The sequence below is a fragment of the Ambystoma mexicanum genome, chromosome 12, assembly GCF_040938575.1.
Source record: "Ambystoma mexicanum isolate Mex_15411 chromosome 12, UKY_AmexF1_1, whole genome shotgun sequence".
In the NCBI taxonomy this organism is placed as follows: domain Eukaryota; kingdom Metazoa; phylum Chordata; class Amphibia; order Caudata; family Ambystomatidae; genus Ambystoma; species Ambystoma mexicanum.
The window spans coordinates 78,629,653-78,644,238 of NC_090936.1; the positions used below are offsets into that span (position 1 = coordinate 78,629,653).

Consider the following 14,586-nt stretch of genomic DNA (forward strand, 5'->3'; position numbering starts at 1 on the left):
ACTAAAACGATCACGGCCTCTGCCTCAGGTTTGGTGGCTACACGCAGCCTGTACAGATTCCACATCCCTGGAAAAAGTACATTCCTCCTTTGATTCCAAGCACACAGATCGGACTACTATTACTATAACAGCCTCGGGTTTGGTGGCCACACACAATTCCACAGCAGCCCTACATGCTTTGATACTTCTATGTCGTAGGAAAGACATGAGCCCTTCCTCCCACATCTCCGATACAAAGGACACATTCAAAATACAATGAACCAGAGTCGCTGTGGGCCCCAGTCCAGGGTGTATAGCCCCCTCTTTACAGTTACATAACCCAGAAAGAGGCAAAGTAGTCTAAGCAGCATGAACGCCTCCTTTGATATACTGGAGGCAACATAACACCACACCCCCCCAATTTTCTGTGCCAAATAACACGTTAATGTGAGGGGTTTACCTGGTTTTGTAAGCACTCATCCTTTCTCAATTTCCAAAATCTCTCCCTCAGGGAAGCTCTACTTATCAAGGTATGGTACTTTAAAAATTCTGTAAATCTAATTGCATGTAATCTTCACAAGTAAATCTAAACCCAAGATGCCCTCAAGCGTGGCATGGCAGACTCCGGCTTCCTAGTGATAATGATTTGCTATTTACATAGCGTTTTCGCCAAACATATGGAACATATTTACATACAATTATCACCCAACTGAAGGTGGTACTCATTTATCGACCTAGGAAGGATGAAAGGCCGAGTGGGTCTTGCCGGGATTCGAACCTACAGATCACATCAGTGAGTGCTCAACCCGCTGAGTGATCTTACTGGCTTTACCAAGAGATTATTATATAAGAACTTGGCAATGCAAGCAGCAAATAGACTGACCCCCCTCTCCCTGGAACCCAATTGCTCAGTACAGGGATCCATATTGTAACCCTCAGCTCGAGGTCTGTATCCTGTGGCTCTTCTTGTGTTTGGGACTCCTACTCACATAATCCCTCCCTCATCATTGACCTGTGCAATGTTGCTAGCGTGTCCTCTAAAACATCTGGAAAGTCAAACTACGACCAACCCCTGCCTTAGCTAGTGAGAAAATATCAGTAGCGCACGTTGCGGAGACCCAGGCATACACCCCATGCCCTGCCACCAATTTCTGACTACGAACATCTACGGCCTGTGCTGGGGAATCCCCCACGGTCAACACCTCTGCGGCTGAGCAGCCACATTTTCTACCAGTCCTTTCACATGTAACCCCCCCACTTCCTCCCCAATTCATTTTATTATCAAGCAGGGTGCAGGGGCGTGGGGGGATAAAAAGGTAGTCAAAGCAGGAGACTACCTCCATATGGCTGCCATTTAGAGCAAATCCTGTCCTAGGACCATTTAGGTAACCATTACTATTCAAATATTTCAAACACGTTTTTCCTATCAAATGACACAGTTAACAGAACATGGGAATATCTGCCTACGTGAACCTAAGTGGTTGATATCTTATATTCTCCAAATGTAAGCATTGTGAGTATATGAACCATCGCTCTTATGTAGTTATGGAACCATAGTCCACGGAAGTGACAGATGCACGTGTTTCTGCTTATCAAGCGAGGTTTACAAGGCAACTCATAGAATTGTCTTGCAACCACAGGGTTTGATAACAACGGGTAAAAATAAAATGGGCCATTTCAGCCGAGTGACTCGTGCTAGATCACCACCCAATAGCAACCACTAGAAGTTACAGTCACATGAGGAAAGCATTCTGGGTATGTAAATTCGCCAAAATGCCAGCCTCGAGCTCCTGAAAATGGCCAGGTGTAGCCTCATTGTTCTGCAAGTGAGACCCATAGTTCATAGTAGGATCAGAAGGATGGGTTTCCTCTTGGCACTGAAAACAAAAAAGTGGAGTGTGACACACCCCACTAGACGGTTGCTCTCTCTTTTGTACCTCTGTCTGAGGTTACCGTATTAAGTTGAAGAATATATATAATTATCAACTTTGATTATTGTATATCCAAGAGTAATATACATATCTCCACATTGAAGTACTCATTCTTTACTAAGTGTAGTCATGTATTTTTCCATTAGGTCATAGCTCAAGTATGGAAGATAATAAACCACCACGTTGGTTTCCTCTTGGCACTGCCACTGACTATCCTGCAGCCATGCCTTGGGCAAACAGCCCCTTTTTACGATGGCCACTGGATAGTAACAGTGACACGTGGAAAAGTAAAAGCCAAACTGGTTAAAGGGAGGTAGAGAAACAGGCATAACTAAAGAAGGTGGAATGAAGGGAACGGTAGCCACCGTTCTTCAAAGGAGAGTCGGAATGCCTTTCCCTCTGGTTTTGGATCGGTGTGCCTGTGGCTAAGACAAATAAGCAAACCACCGAGGGAAATATATGTGTATTCCCAAACATAATAGCAGAGTACACTCGACATGCAAAGCGGCAGACAAGACTGCAAACATAGGCGAAAGCCAAAGCGACCATTCAATCACGCCAGCGTGAGCAAGCACGTTTACAGCACTGCCTCAAAACACACAGCAATTGGGTGCGTTTGCTTTTTGGATCTAATAGTCAAACATTCAAACATCTCCTTGGACTAGCCAGGCAAAAAATAAAAAACAAGATGCAGTACAGGTGCGCCAAGTACAGACATCTTTATAGGCGAGCAAAGGAGCATGTGCTCTGCCCCAATGGCAGACCTATTCAAAGAAGTGCAAACTCAAAGAACATGTTTCCAAAAGCCGATGGTCCGAGTCTGCTGCCTGGCCGTTATGTGCCGATCTGTAGTACATACCGTATGTGCCTTTAGCATAGCACAAGTCGTGTACTGCTTTAACCTTTCTGTGAGAATGCATATGTCTAATAACTACTGCATATTACTACAATGGAGTCCTATTATAGTTCAGAAGCAAGCTCGATGTTTCTGGGCTCTGTTCATATGCCTGGTCGCATTACCAAATTCTGGCTAGACCAACACAGCCCTTCGTCCCTCGGAGGTCGAAACACGTGTGTGTAGTGTAATGTATATGTGTGTACACACATAGCACTACAAAGCAACTGACCAGCACCAGAGAACACTAGCTATCAAAAGTAACATAGCATCAGTATGGTGCTGGTTTACAGTTCCGTTCCCGCAGGCGAGGCTCGTAAAACGGTCACCTACCCCCATAAAGAGAATCCAGTGGTAGCCAGTATAGGTGATCGTTTCCACGGTATGTAATTGGGCTACCTAGAGTGTTGGGGCTAATATCCCCCCTTAGCTACTAGTGATGCAGTGATCCTGGGCGTTTTTAATAATTTCAAATCTACATCTGCACATCATGAACAGTCTGTGAGTGTGTGCCTTTACAGCTTCAATATAAAGTACAGGAATTAAAATTAAGATTGGAGAAGCAGCAGCGGTATGCAGCTTCAACCAGTGACCAGGAGAGGCCACGGGGGAAGGAGGAGCTAGCACATCGTGTTCCGCAAATCTAACTTGCCCATAATTTTGGGAAGTATGACCCTTTATGGTTTAAATATATAGATGCATCTTTGTGTTTGGGACAATCTATAAATACACATTAAGAGTTAAACTGTATGGCTTCAATTGGCATGGGGAGCCAAATGTTGCTCCATTTGGCTGTTGGTGTCAAACTAACCAGACTCTTCTGTGTTAGAAGCAGGAGCCAAATAGCTCCCAGCTCTCCTCAATTTCGAACCCTGAAGTAGTGAGGGCATGGGCAGCTCTGGGGAGCCTATGAAGGATACTCACCCTTTACTAGTGTGGTTTGGAGGACACCCACTTCCATGAGTAGTTTGGGCCACCCCCCACCCATAGGTTTGGCAAGGGATGATAGCTCAGGAGCAACGTGCTCGTCTTGGAAGCAAGACGACATGTAGCAACACATGTTCGATCCATGGGTCTCCGCTTAGAAACCTCCGGTTGTTAAGCGCGTTATAAATAACCTATCATATCATAGGTTTGCAGCTGTTTGAAAGTTTCCAATTTCAGCACAATGAGACTGAAAACGTTGGAGAGCTGCGCACTATTTCAAAATTGGCTTTTCATCTCTACCAGTGGTGAGGAAGGGCCAGTTTATGGCCCAGACAAAAAAAATACAGAGAAGACGATCATCACTGCAGGAACTGTGGCAGACGTGGGATTAGCTCTGCCATGTCTGCCACGGTGCAGAGTCTGCTAACACAAACTACAGAGACACCCTCAAGAGCTGGCCGATTGCCCAGACACCTGCAGTACTCACAGAAGTGCCGAATCTGGTTCCTCAAGACAAGCGAGCTGGGGATGGGGATTGGGGGGGAGGGCTTCAGATTCTTCAGGGTGGGCTTGCCACATGATCGGTTGGAAGGACTGGCGTATGCTGGGTCACTGCTAGGGAGCAGGGAAACCAGGTCACCTATGTTGCAATGGATCCCAAGTGCAAATTTACCAGGACCTAGCCACTTCTTCACTATTTACAGCCTTTCACATACGAGCTAATTAACAGAAAAGTCTAACAGATGACTACAGCCGCTTGTAGTTTCGACTGGACGACCAGCTCCATATGATTAACATGCTAGAGCATGCATGTCAGGAACCAGGGATTGCGGTGTCCGCTTCGGCCAGATCCTCCTGTACATTACATCAGCCTAGACCACCACATGGGAGGTGGAGGACAATACTGACAAACAGAAAAAGACACTGTAAATGCAGAAGGCTGAGATGGACTTGATTCACATGCTGTCATTTCACTAAAGGTTCCACCTACGAACGCAATATGGATAGGCAAGCGTAGGCCTTGGGGAAGAGGCTCATGTTCTAAGATATCCCTGTTCATTACATTCAAAGACTCCTAATTTTCACTTAGTAACACAACCAGTGGAGGATTGTGCTCTTTGGGGCTTCAATTCCTGTGAAAAGTTAAGTTAGTACAGTGCGCCGACATATCTCCTTCTCTGCTCATCAGGTTGTAAAGGCACAAGACCCAGGTTATACTTTACCAGAAGTGTACTGGGAAGGTCCTGTTTCATATCAGGTGAATTCATTCTCCATTCTAAAGTGCTAAAGTGTCGAGTGAAAACTGTGGCCAACTCATTCCTCTGAATCTATGCTGTAAGAAACCAATCTCCTCTTAAAGGACCAAAACGGGTTTAGATACATAATGTATTCCCAGATCTACCAGGCTTCATAAAACAGCAGATATTTGTATTGCTTTTCACATTAATGCACAATTTAAACAGCCAATAACCAGGAAAGACCCTAAAAGATGATATATATTTGTAAGGCAAAGATGTTAGGGGAGGCTATTATTTCGCAGGCTGCGCGGCAACAAAGCCAGTCAAGCTTTAGACACGCAGCAGAGAGCTGACCTGAGAAAAATTGAACATTAAGTTGATGCAGTATTCTCACCCTTCTGTATGAGTCCACTGCTTTCGCAACAAAAGGCAGAAAGAGCAGCCTTAAGTCTTAAGCAGACGTTTTATGAAAAATGAAGAAATACATTTTTTTTTAAAAAAATAGATTTTACTGGAAAATGTATTACGAGGTGCAAGAAATGGTCCATTTATTCCAGAAACCCGGAATGGGGAGGGCAATCAAATAGACAATTTTTAAAAAGGGCTGCGTTTTGCTACTTTTATTAAGGATTTCTACAAAGCAAAAACTTCTAAGATGGCGAAGCGAAAAGCCTTGCTAGACTCGGACTTTGAATGTATTGACGCAGGACCCAAGAATCTCACTGGAAATACATATTGCTACAGAGAAGGTGAAATGGGCCATTCGCTCTTTAGCACTTGAGCATACGCTTTCTTCCTTCCCCGTCACTCCAGAGCTTGCGGTTCCGGTTCTCCTCTCTGCACTCTCGGGTTTGCCTTCTACTCTCCCCCCACTAGGAGCTTCAGGTTCTCCCCTCTCCCCACTCTGGGTTTTGCCTCTCCTTTGCTTGCTCCATCACCCATCACCCTCTATTGTGGAGAAACCGCAGGCCTGTACTTAAGTGGAGGTACTCCGAACGGGCTAACTTTTCCCTTTCTTCATTGGCGAGGATACCCCAATGTTACTTTTCAGCTTTTCATTGCATCGCTCTTTTGTGGGGGCTCTTGCTTTGTGGCGGATGCTCAGGACAGCTTGCACCCAGCAGCTACATGGTGCGGGTGAGCAACTGCGAACTGGGGATCAGGAGACTGGGCTCTTCTGAAGACCTCCCAAAACTCTTGTTTAATTTTCTCTGGCCTATGCGCGCCACACCCAGATGCTTCCCTGCTGCAACGCACTTTCCTGCAGCATCTCCCGCCTCGGCATACTAGTGCGATTCCTCGGTCTGCGGCCACACCACCTTGCAGCTTTATTCCTTAGATACATTTTGTGGGGCCCGGTGAGGCTCTTCAGGGATCGGTTGTATTCTGGACAATCCTCGGGGGGGGGGGGGAGCGGGCCACTGTTTGATGGGTCTTTAATTCTTTGTGAGAGATCGACACACCCAGGATAAGAATACAAGTCAGCCATGTCAAAAGGGAGTATATGGTTATAACAGCCAGCCCCTAACATACCGCTTAAAAGGTATTTAAAAGAGAGATGGTGGTTGGTGGGGGGCGGGGGGTATGACTGGTGTCCCCCCAATCAGGGTCTCAGTATCCTATGGGGTGGAGGGGGAGAAGAGTCGCCGCCAGAGGGATCTCGCTTACCCGGTCCCCTAGCGGGCTCACTCCCTAGTGCCGACTGGGGAGGCTCCCCTTAGGGAGAGGTGACCGTCTAACTGAATTCTTTACATAGGACAACGAAGCAATGGCTGCAGATATGCACCTCATGCCTGTAAGTACCTGGGCTACCAAATTGTGCAGTCTTTCGACGTTTTGATAAAAGGCTGATGTGCCCAATTAGACTTCATTTGTGTAATCTAGGAAAGAGATAACTAGTGCCTGGTGTTCATGTTTTGTTCTGAATGGAAAAATGTGGTTGTGCGGCTGTAGATGGGTCACTGGAGTGGGCAGAGACAGAGATCAGTACTTCACATTTCCAGTGGCCAGATGGTTCTGGGTGCTCATATGATTAGGATTTCAGTGCTTGGAAGCTTGAAGCTTCAACTCGTTAGCTGAAAGAGTCGTCTGTGTCCAGCATGCAATTGACAAAATTCCAAATAAGAGCTGTGTATCAGCACAATTTGAATACTTCACACCAGGGATACATTGGAGCTGCATTAATGGTAAAGCATATACATTAAAGGGGAGGAGTGACAGGGCAGAGCCCTGTGTAAAGTGAGTGGAAAGAGACTACCAACTATTACTTGTTTGTGGTTCATTTAAAACAACCATATCCGGTTAAGTGCCAAGTCCAATTTGGGCAAGCCTGTCCAAAAAGATCTAATAATCAACCTTATTGAAGGCTGCCGATCCATCCAGTCGGATAAGTGGCTAATTGCTTCAGAATTCACCAAGTGTCTCAGATGAGCCATCATGGCAATCACAACGGATTAAGTACTGTGCAACGGTAGAAAACTGGCTGGATATGGGCCAAGTAATAGGTTACTGAACATGCGCATCAAGAAGTGAAAAAAAAGTGTTAATTGATCATAGCATTGCAAAGGGATATTTCAGACTGGTCTAAAGTTGGCTAACAGTGTGATCCGCATTGTGTTTTTTCTATTTTAGAGCTTTAGAAAAATTGCTGTGAAAACTTATGTACTTCAAGTTCTAGAACAACCCTGGTAATTACAGGATAAAGAGCATTTAAAAAGAAAAAGAAACTGCAGGAAATGGTTGCAGTGCAGAACCTAAATTTGTGCTATTCTGAAAAAGAGCTTATACTCTCAAAATAATTGGTTTGAAGTATTCAAAGTTGGATATTCTCTTTGACTGTGTTGATGTCCATCGAGGGATTATTGTTTTACCCCAATATGTTTATGAGAATATTTGTATACAGCACCAAATTGACACTGTAGCATCCAAGAGCACATAGGCTTGTCCGAACGCTGGTGTTTAGGGTCCCCGCTAGGGGTACCCAGACCTTCGTCTGCGAAAGGAAAAGGAGCGTGCTAAACGTAAAAAACTGTGGAAGAGAGGAAATACCTAGAACAGACAAAAGGAAGGATAGATGAAGTGGAGTAAGTAGGTTTTGTGATAACGTGGGGCATGTGTCCGTGTTGTTAAGAGGAACGTAAATTATTCTAGTATACGTGGGATTAACTGGAATGCACTACAAGGGAGATTTGGAGAACTGGAAAATGAGTTCACTGTAGGATGTTTGGATGCAAGAGGGGCTTGAGATGTACTTGGGCACTCATCAAAATTAACACAGAAGTCCATTTTTTTCCATAAAGTAGATAATCTTTACAAAGTTCCTGCAAATATGCAATATTCGCTTGATTTTAGATAAGACCATGTAAAAATAAAAACTATACAATAGCCTTTCCAAAAAGGCAGTCATTTTGAAAAGAGGGTGTATGTGCAACTCACAATGTAAACTTGCAAGCAATATTTACTTCCATATTTTCCCAGCTGTAGTTATTTCAAATCTGGTCCAAATCAGACTTCTCTTCAGAGGTTAATAAATTGAAAATGCTTTTTAGCATACAAAAGAAAAAAATGGTGGTAGAAACCACTTAAGAAGCTAATTATTAATGAGATATTCCACACGAGTAACAGAAGACAGGCAGGCCCCTTATATTCCAGGGCAGTTCACACCATCACAGCCTAATGAATTGGATTACTTTCTGGGTGTATAATTTATACCAGACAGCAAAGGGTGTGGTCAGACATGAACAGCCCCCTGAGCCCCGCCCACACACCTTTCTTGACATTTCCTTTGGCAGACTTCTTGTCCCCACACCAGGGCGGCCAATTGGGCATCGCATGCAATGCCTGCTCAACAGGCGGGAGGAGGAGTTTGGCTAGAGTAGTACTTGTCAACAAAAATACCTATTTTAGGGTGGCAGCCTGCTGCAAGAACCAGCCATGGAAGAAAACACCTCTTCTAGTGTCTCAATAAAATGAAGACAAACAAGACTCCAAAGGTCTGATTTACAGAGCGTTTTCCAATGGGGTTTTGCTATTCTAAAATGCTTCTGTGAATTAGGCCCCAAATGTCTAATGGGTTCTGCAGGGACTTCTCGTGTCAATACAACTATCAGAATTATCCTTGTACTTAGATACACAACTAGCGTTATTGTCTGCATAAATACTGCGTTTGAATTTGTTCTATTTTACCTTAGGAACGAACCGATGGATCCGTCACATGTATAGTGACATTAAAAAATATATATATTATAGAACGTATTTGAAAAAAAGTTAATTTATGAATAAACCATTAGAAAAACCCCTAAACCAATAAGTGTTAACGTTAGCAACTATTGCCAAGACAATTAAATAGCTATAAAACAGTTATCTAAATTGCGTGATAACAATAATACAATTCATTTCATCAGTTTCATCAGAAATAAAATCTGGTAATTCGGCGATTTATTGAGCATTAGGTGGTCAGTATTTCAACACACCACACAGAAAGCCGAAGAGTGTCTAACCGCAGCTGGCTCCTTCTGGAAACTGTCGGGAATGGGTGTAGGTCTACAGATGCAAACAGTGCTCTAATTCCCCTCACAGAATATACCCCTACCAATATTGCCTGAACACCAGCTCACCAGCAACCATAAAAAGAGCGAAAACAAATGTGAACACTTCAGTGGAGCCATAGACCCTGTGGCCCTCCAATGAAAGCCCCGGGGTTGTGAGCGTAGTACTGGTTGAGAAACCGCGTGGTTGCTCTATTTGTATATGCAGTGCTTCATTTCTGGGGGTGGTAGGGTAGCCAGAGCCGAACCTCCGCTCTTGCGTCTCATATCAATTATGATGTTGTGTTTTAGCAACTTATTTTGGTTAGTCTGAGTTTTACAGCAAGCAAACGGCGTGCGAGCCACTGCAGTGCTGCTGTGCTAGGTGTCCAGAGTGCCTGCTCTGAGCGCTCAGTCCGCCTCGCTGACTAGAAGCGGCGATTGCACTTGGGTATGTGGTGCAGCCAGGCTGGCACGCACATGCATACGTCCCAGCGTCGTCCCTCTGCAGCCCGGTGTACTCGGCAGGCACATTCAGCGTCTCGACGATATTTGGGCCCTGCCACCGATTTACTAACTTATTAAAGCAGAGTTGATATGGATTTAAATCGAATCTTGCACTGGCCAGAAACATTCAAATGGAATGAACCACAAAGAAAGACAACGATTCCCATCTCCGAGGTTGGGAAACAAGGCCTCTTTGGGCAGAGACTTCACCGACGACCATTTATTTTCCACAATCAAACCGAAAAGTCCAGAAACAGAGCTATACAAAATAGACTTTCATTTTAAGTGCACAGAAAAACGAACTGTCTGAAGTCTGCACAAGCAGGAGATCGTTTCCCCCCACACACGCAGGCCTATGCTATGCCAGCACACTATTTTTCTTTCTGGGTTGACCTTTCTCTCAGCTGCTGCTTGCCTTTCCAACTCCACCTCGTCCACTTTAGAAAATGATAAAAACACACACTCACGTGTCGGTCTAAAAATACTCCGCAGACGCCGCCCGCCCATTTCCTGTTCAGGAAACTGCAGCAACTCCCTCTGCTCGGACAACTCGATTCTGGAACGAAACGGCGCGGCAAACCAAAACTAGCGTCAGTGGAGCAGCTTTCCCAATATTAAAGCATCATAACTCGCGCTGGCCTTGGCACACCTATGCTTTCAAAAGTCAACCCTTAAGAAAAGCACCCACCGAGTGGCACAACAGGAACACTTTATAGCAGAACCAATAACCAGACTCTCCTCAAAAGCAGGACTCGGTTAAAATCAACCCATATTGAAGCTTGTGTCAGTGATGCACTTCGGCTGTAGCTTTCGGTTCTTAGTATTTGAACATGAGCGAAATTTGTCTGGAAGAATAAGAAATTCGTATTCCCTACCAGGTTATTCTTTTTAAACCTTCTGTTTGGTTGGAAATGGGAAGTTAACAACCAACACATCTCACATGTTTGACAAGAGGTGCAGTGCAGCCCCACATCAATGTTTTAAATGCCATTCCGAAGGCCCCTCCATGGTATAGATGCCACTAGCAGAGGTGTGGGTATTGATAAGGCCTCTCCACACTAGCAGAGGTGCTGGTATTGATAAGGCCGCTCCACACTGGCAGAGGTGCTGGTATTGATAAAGCCCCTCCACACTAGCAGAGGTGCCGGTATTGATAAGGACCCTCCACGCTAGCAGAGGTGCAGGTATTGATAAGGCTCCTCCACACTAGACTAGCAGAGGTGCGGGTATTGATAAGGCCCCTCCACACTAGCACAGGTGCGGGTATTGATAAGGCCCCTCCACGCTAGACTAGCACAGGTGGGGGTATTGATAAGACCCCTCCACACTAGCAGAGGTGCGGGTATTGATAAGGCCCCTCCAAGCTAGCAGAGGTGTGGGTATTGATAAGCCCCCTCCACACTAGCAGAGGTGCCGGTATTGATAAGAACCCTCCACACTAGCAGAGGTGCAGGTATTGATAAGGCTCCTCCACACTAGACTAGCAGAGGTGCGGGTATTGATAAGGCCCCTCCACGCTAGACTAGCACAGGTGGGGGTATTGATAAGACACCTCCACACTAGCAGAGGTGCGGGTATTGATAAGGCCCCTCCACGCTAGCAGAGGTGTGGGTATTGATAAGGCCTCTCCACACTAGACTAGCAGAGGTGCAGGTATGTTTAAGCCCCCTCCACACTAGCAGAGGTGCCGGTATTGATAAGGCCCCTCCACGCTAGACTAGCAGAGGTGCAGGTATGGATAAGGCCCCTCCACGCTAGACTAGCAGAGGTGCGGGTATTGATAAGGCCTCTCCACGCTAGACTAGCAGAGGTGCGGGTATTGATAAGGCCTCTCCACGCTGGCAGAGGTGCCGGTATTGATAAGGCTCCTCCACGCTGGCAGAGGTGCCGGTATTGATAAGGCTCCTCCACGCTGGCAGAGGTGCGGGTATTGAAGAGGCATCTCCATGCTGCAGAGGTGCCAGTATTCAAAAAGCCCCTCCAACATAGCAATTTGCCAACATTGATATGCCATCTCCATGCTGCAGAAGTGCCAATATTAATAAAATGCCTAAACAGTTAGATTCTCTTTTTGAAACGAAAGGGGCCTCGAGCCTCAGCCCCCCCCCCCACACACAAATCAGCTGCCCCCATGTTGCCAGTTAGTCTTCCAACACAGCAATACAGTATTTTATATATCACTCATGCACTTTGCAGCGCTCACCTTACAAGCTGCCTGTGCTGGAACCCTCCCGGCTGTCACTTCCCTTGGGGTACACATCTGTTCCTCCCAATCAGCCATGTGTTTCTTCAGTGGGCATTTAGTGGTTCAGCTCCCTGCTGGCTAGTTGGCCGTCTCATGATATTCGTCGGTTATTAACCCCGCTGTGTTCGTCTCCATTATAATGTATGAACCTCACGGCTGCCTCAGACCATTTTCTGCCATCAAGGGCCCCCCTTCCAACTAACATGATGAAATGGGCTTCCATACATCTTCAAACGGGCCTGCAGACCCCTGAACCAGAGGGAGGAGAACAGGCCAGCCTGCGGATGGAAATATCCAAGAAACTGCTACTGCTGTAAGAATTTGAGCATGGACCGAATCCTAAAGCAAGAGAGAGTGGAGTTCTACGGGTCGGGATTACACACTGGTAGGTCAGCCAGCTAGCGATTTGGGCGCCTTCACCATGAAATGTTTGCAGAGTTCCAAAAGCATGTGAGGCGCAATAACTGGCAGAATGTACGCTGGCACTAAGATGTGTGCACTATATCTTTGAGGCAAACTAGTTCGAGCCGACAAAGGGAAGATCAGGATTCCTATACATGGGCCTGGATTACCCCATCCAGACAACAATCTGCAGTGATGGCGTCCAGTGTGGGCAGATTGCTTCGCCTAGGCTATGCCTTTCTGAATCCTTGAGGCTCCATCACCACTCTGCAGGGACTTCTCCAGGGAGGTGCCGGCTTGGGGAAAGGCGGAGACACTGGCCCCTCTTTAATAATGCCTGCCCTTGGCCTGCAGCGAGTGGCAACAGACTAGGCACGTGCAGCACGCGCAGACTATGAAAAGCCGCACCACACTGATGAATTCCTCTCTTGTGCACTCTGGCCACTGCACTTAATGTGGGCCAGAGCGTGACATTTTAACCACACCATGTCCCGCCAGAAGCCTTTCATACAGCTAGAGAATATAGAGGCCTATATAGGACAGACAGGTTGCCTCAATCATGGAGCTTTTATTCTAACTTGTTTCAGGTTGCCGTGTTCAGCCATGTTGGAATGCTCCTGCGGCCTAGACTTCCCTCTAGCCTGCTATAGTGGATACTTCTTGCCTCGTTCCTCTAGCATCTAAGAGCAGCACTGGTGGTGGTGATCACCGAACGCGATTTAACTCATAAAAGCATCTCAAAAGGATGAAGGCCGATTCAGGCTGGACAAGATTTGAATGTGTAAAGTGCAAGCTAGTACATGTCCACGTTAAGCATTAACTCAATAAGCTATCCACTCACACTACATACACTATATGGTTGGCTCAACGGAGGTCAAACAAGATATTTGTCATAGTAACTACCCACCTCTTCGCCGGTCCTTTTTCAATACAAAATATGACAGATATTATCATATTTTTAAGTTTGCCAAGAAATATTACTGCTTTCAAGCACTAACAATGAACGTTATATATTAAGAAATGTGAGCCAGGGGGTGAAGGCCTATTTAAAAGCCGTTCGTATGCACATTCAAGGACAAACGACTAAATGATAGCACTAATAACTCCAAGCAAAGGCTCAGATGGTGTTCATCATTTCAAACTAATGTTGCTTGAAGTGCGACTGCTATTCAACTGCAAGCGTGAGATTATGAAAGTCATATCCCAAGCAGTTTCTTTGCTTCCATGACATCTGGACATATTTTATTTTCATACTGGCAATTCAGAAGTTGTGTAATGAATGGATTGGTTGCGTGACTGTTGCGCTTGCACGCAACTTGCGGAGAACAAAAACCAGGAGGTTAACAATCACCGTTTCTAGAGCGGCGCACCTAGTCATCAAGGTGTGCCTTTATTTATTTTTGACGTAGGATTTGCCTGCAAGCGCCTGTGGGACAGCACTCTATAGAATTCCCACAACCCCCACTGCCTCCAATGGCATGCCAGGCACAGTTTACTTAGGGAAGACTGGCTCCTGCAAGCGTCTGTGGGACAGCCCTCCCTGTATAGAATTCCCGCAACCCCCACAGCCGCCAATGGCATGCCAGGCACAGTTTACTTAGGCAAGACTGGCTCCTGCAAGCGTCTGTGGGACAGCCCTCCCTGTATAGAATTCCCGCAACCCCCACTGCCTCCAATGGCATGCCAGGCACAGTTTACTTAAGCAAGGCTGGTTCCTGCAAGGAATCCAAGGGGTGTATGCAGGAAAGCTCCAACTACCCCCTAGATCTAATCTGTCATTTTGTTTTAATTGTTTATGGTGTAAATTAAACCTTTACAATAGCATAATATTACATTCGTTAATATATGAAAGTTTACACTTCATTAAAAAAGAGATACAACCCTTATCAAAACATTAAATACTTCACTATTAATTTCGTCTGTAAATAAAAAAAAA

The 14,586-nt window shown here is 45.7% G+C and overlaps 1 protein-coding gene across 2 annotated transcripts in view; it reads right to left on the bottom strand.

Annotated features, from left to right (window-relative positions):
• The window catches only part of PHTF2 (putative homeodomain transcription factor 2), a 1,000,056-nt gene that overhangs the window by 949,277 nt on the left and 36,193 nt on the right, over positions 1–14,586 (bottom strand). The gene's annotated exons all lie outside the window — the stretch shown is intronic.